Raw genomic sequence first — 4,905 nt, 5'->3', positions numbered from 1 at the left:
CCAACTAAAACTTGTTGTTGCCTCTCAAAGGTATCACGAAATATATGTGTCTAAAAGTGGATCTCTTCCACCCCATTACATTGTTGAAGAGGATTGTAACGCTTGAGTGCTACGATTGAATTCTACGACGAGTCTGAAAGCTCGACGAGTAATCTATTTCCAACAGGACCAACCATTCTAGCTCCAATTTATCTGTCTGACATTCTTTCTATGCATGTGTGTATGTAGAGCGCCCGAGATATACTGACCACGTGTGAGAACTTGGCTTCTCGTCTTTACTTTCGTTAAAAAAATCTTCATTAAAACGTTGATTAACTGGTTTACTTAAGAAATTATACCAAGTGGGAACTTTGTTGCTCTTTTTTTCATTGGTTCGTGTAGTTTTGGCCTATAACGTTCTTTACGTACATGCTTATGATTAACTACTACATATCCCTCTATGTGCTTCTATAGCGATTTTAAGAGCAGATATACTATTTCTTATTTGAAACACAATTTATTTCAGGGACGTTTTTGTAAAGTTAGAAACATACTCAAAGGCCTCACGAATATGAAGTTGAAATCAGAAGACTCAAAAATAAAAACCCAAGGAGACTATACTATTGCTGTCGTTTACTTTGATTATATATTTCTATTACAGAATTATCATATTTGAATGCTGCATTCAATTTTCCCTTTAAGTAACAACCTAGTATTACTAAAGGCTAAAATAAGTTGCAGAAAGTCCAATGGCAGCATAATCTTGCTTTGGAGAATGCGTTTGTCTCTTGCCACAACGAGAAGATCTCATTCGATAGACTGGCATATTTTTCGTTCCTAAAAAAAAGAAATTAAAAGAAGCCATTAGTTATGCAGTCCTGCTTATAGTTGGGGCTGTTCAATAACCGCTTGGAGGAACGCGCCGTTTTGTACTTATTCTCACATAAATAAATGGAGATGAGCGTATGATACCCAAGTTCTAGCTCGCTCACTATACAGATAGACATGTCTTTCGGTCAAGGACTAAACTTCTATTCATATGAACTTAAACACAATAACAATAGTATTAATAATAAAAATGAGAACTGTTTTCTTTTTTTTATCGCATGCTTTTAATGTAAGATTTTTTCCGTTTGTTAATACGTTTCAATTTGTAACTTAGTAACTCGTATGAAACTGGCAAAAACATGTACGATTACTCTCCGCGTTTCCGTTTCATGCCACATCTGTTTAGCTCGTATTCTCGTTTCAAACAGCAGCAGCAGCAGCAGCAGCAGCAGCCTTTGTCGCATGTTTACGAGGGCAAATATTTTATTTACCCCTTTTTTGTGATAGGACCACTAGCACCATCTCAATCAGCACTGCTGCCGCCATTCTTCAGTACTACCAACAACGGGGACCGTGCGAAAACAACAATAACAACGAACCGTTCGCTAAAGTGGTGACATGTGACGCTAAGAATGGCCGGACGAATCGGTCGTCTGCCTGTCTGAATGGCAGAATCGCGGAAGTGGCGCAAGACGCTATGAGCCAGACAACCAGCTCCACCTAACGGCCCTGTGGCTCCCTGAAGGGCTCGAAACGGACGGCCGGGGAGCCATACCACAACAGCTCTCGTTACATTCTTTTTTCTCCTCGAATTTCCCCATAACCTTCAGTAGGCTCCTGACGATGTGTAAAAGGCTTCTACAGACGAGGGTTGAAGCAAAAGGAGTCGGATTTGCTCAACAGTGAAGGCATAGAAGAGAAGCAGTTTGAGGGAAACACCCCACGTATATCGTATAGTGCTCGATATAAAAAAGAGATTTGCAAAGGGAATGGTGATAGAACTGTCAAGCTATCGAAAAATCATAATCACGCGTCCTGTCATCCTGCATTGCATCCTGATACCCTTTGCACAGGCTAGTTTAAGATAATAATAATATCATGAATTTTTTTCGTTGTTCCTATTTCTATGTACCTATTCCCTTACGTATATCACGGAGTAATCAACTAACTAATTAATTAATTTTCCCTAAAACGATTCAAGTGTTTATTACATATAATCGTTTGCCGACTTGAGAAAAAGCTAGCCTTATTGATTGGCCTCAGTCTGCTTATCGGAAAATTTGTTTGTGGATAACATTGACTCTATGATAAATTGAACTGTGGTAACAATGGTGAGAACGCGTCTACGTAAAGCTTAGATGCACTAGGGCAGGCTCTAGTGGAGCTTATACAACTGTCCACATATATCACATTATGTAATGCAGCAAATTTCGAAAGCTATAAAGTAGAAAGACACGTATATAGTCGCTACTGAAATAACAACATATCGAAATGTTCGGTATAGCACTAGTATTAATACAACCTCAAGTATTTATGACTGAGTGCCAACATGTCGTTTTAAACTTGTGAGAATCTTGTGCACAGAAATCCTAGCGACGTCGTAACAATCGACAATTTTTGTTTGGTGCTACCCACAAACGTAACGTGTCCTAGCGATGTGCCATTGGAAGATTTCCCTTCAATTGATCTTCGCTCGCACATTCAATTTACCACAAGCAGTGGGTCGTTGTGTGAGGCTAAAGCAAACCTTTCCTTTCCTTTCGCCGACTCCTTTCCCTGTTCTTTGCAAGGGAAGGGTTGCGGTACCCGTTTCCTGCTACGGTAACCACTCCACTGGCGTTGGCTTGGAAGCTGGTCGTTGTCTAGTATCACCGTCTCACTTAGGCCATCCCATGCCATACTATCCAGCTGAGCCTTACCGCTGATAGCAGTAGCGCAGCACTGTCACCTAGAAAGCGTTGGTATGTGCTCGTGGGTATGCTACTACCAGAGGCATTAATTGGCAATGGTTATGGATGCGTGTAATCGACCCGTTCTTCACTCGTGCCTCCTCCCCTTCTCTGGCAGGGTGACTCGTGTCCTGGCCGTTGTGCAAAGGCCAAGCACTGCGTGGCCACATGCCATGCGACAACGCGCGATCTGGCGATCGCCACGAGCACCTGGACCGAATAGACACTTCCTTCAGTCCTCCATAGAACAGCATTGTCTGTCTCGCTCCTTTCTACATATGCTCACACATCTATTCTATACCTACAACACATCCTTGCATTCATCGCCAACTCTTGCCACAGCCGTTACCCCCTTCGACAACTATTACAGTATTATGGTTGCAATGGTCTAGTCCTGACAAAGTGAATGCCAAAAGCCAGTGAGCGGAAACAGCGTTCCTTCTGATCGAGCTTTCATTGAATGCAATCTAAGCCCATATGACGTTGGACTCCGTGGAATACTAGTACCGAATCTCCCATTATATATAGGTTTCAGAGGTAAAATTCTTTGATATAAGCTAGACTTGCAATTATATCAATTTATATGAAACTATATCAGCTGTGTAAGGGAGGCTTCCCCACTGATCCCCCGTATACTGTTGCTCACGCAAAAAAGATAGGTCCTCAGCGATGGTGTGTCCGAAATCCGCCTGTCATGGCAGCTAGTTAACTGCTACGTTAGGGAAAAAAATTGAATCTTTTGCTCTATTTTCATATGTTAGCATTTGCTAACTAACGACAATTGCAAAGGTGTATTCAGAACTATGCAATCATTTCAGAAGACTACACAAGTCTCCGTATACTCAGCAATGCGCAAACTTAAAACACGGCAAGTAAAGATTTAATAATCGTTCCGTTCTATTTGTCCTCCTTAACAGTTCCTATAGGGTAAGGCAATGAGGATACAATAAAACGCTCTATTTCCAATTAGGAGTTTGCTTCTTGTAGACCGATATAACCGAAATATATCAAACTTACTTTCTTTCCTCTCGATTTGATTATTTCGTACATAAGAAACAGAACGTGCTTTCATTTTCCTTTTGTAAACTTACTTACGGTAGTAATGAAGCCATTTCAATAGTCATCTTATACAAATATTGACTACAATTATTTTTTCCTAACGAACACCAGTAGAAGTAGTAGCTCCATAAAATGACTAACATTATTCTTCAATCTCTAACTTCTCATACACAATCGCTAGATGGGGAAATATTCTAGGAGAGTTAAATCTTTGACGTTCATTCCTTATCACGATTCGACCGGTACAATTATGACTCGTACGCGTTGAGCGGCACATAACTTTGGACGTTTACAACAATCGCCCACCGAGCCAAATGTCTATACTAGCGACTCAGGTACACTGTCTCATTTTGTCCAGCAATCTCGTACATGCACTCGCATATATTGAGAGCACGTCGTTCTGCCATATCGTTTTGACTGATCTATCACAGTGCAGTCGCTGCGATGGTGGAAACATGCACCGCAGAACCAATTCGGCCACGGCGGTCTACTTCCGAGTCATCAAAGGGGGGGGGGAGGGTCTGGCAACGTTACTAAAAGCCGTCCTAGTTCCGCTGTACTAATACTGCTTGCTGTAGTTACTGCAGCTGGCGCTGCTGCTGCAGCAGCTTCTGGTGCTTTTGCTTTTGTTGGTCGTAGAACCGTCTGCTATTGCAGTCTGCTATGCCAGTCCTCCTCTCACCCGCTATCGCTGTCGTCGCGCACAGTTCCTCCCGATAGCCTTACCTTGTAGCTGGTGTTAGCTACCACTCTCCTTCTTTAATATAGGCGACCATCCTGGCGGACACGGGTTGTTCTCGAGCATCGAACTGTCCGGGAGCAACTAGTGCTAGTAGGGGCGGTGGCGCTGCGAGAACGGCTACGCGGTGCTTAAAGCTAAACAACAATTGGCTAAATTTCCCTCTCATCACGTTGCGAGTCCACTGTATTCTTCTTGCTCCTCTTCCCGGCCAGCTTAGCGGCCGAACTCCAACAACTACTGCAACTACAAGCACCGTCACAAGCACTGAGCCTCTGTGTGCCGTCGTCTTCTGCTGACACCGCAGTCGTCCACACGGTCATCCTGTCCTTTGAGTCACTTTGTCCTCAT

At 42.8% G+C, this 4,905-nt stretch overlaps 1 long non-coding RNA gene across 2 annotated transcripts; it reads right to left on the bottom strand.

Annotated features, from left to right (window-relative positions):
* Positions 1-593: 593 nt before the first annotated feature.
* Positions 594-4,527, bottom strand: LOC147756454 (uncharacterized). Of its 2 annotated transcripts, XR_015323619.1 has the most exons (3): positions 2,330-4,527; positions 1,407-1,665; positions 594-816 (listed from the first exon to the last, which is right to left on the bottom strand). It is a non-coding gene; the product is annotated as an uncharacterized LOC147756454 (long non-coding RNA). The 2 variants fall into 2 exon arrangements; XR_015323618.1 differs by having other exon boundaries at positions 1,407-4,527.
* Between the last annotated feature and the right edge of the window lie 378 nt (positions 4,528-4,905).

Source organism: Varroa destructor, unplaced genomic scaffold, assembly GCF_002443255.2.
Source record: "Varroa destructor unplaced genomic scaffold, Vdes_3.0 BEIS01000003.1, whole genome shotgun sequence".
NCBI classification, from domain to species: Eukaryota; Metazoa; Arthropoda; class Arachnida; order Mesostigmata; family Varroidae; genus Varroa; species Varroa destructor.
This window is presented reverse-complemented; position numbering and strand designations above follow the sequence as displayed.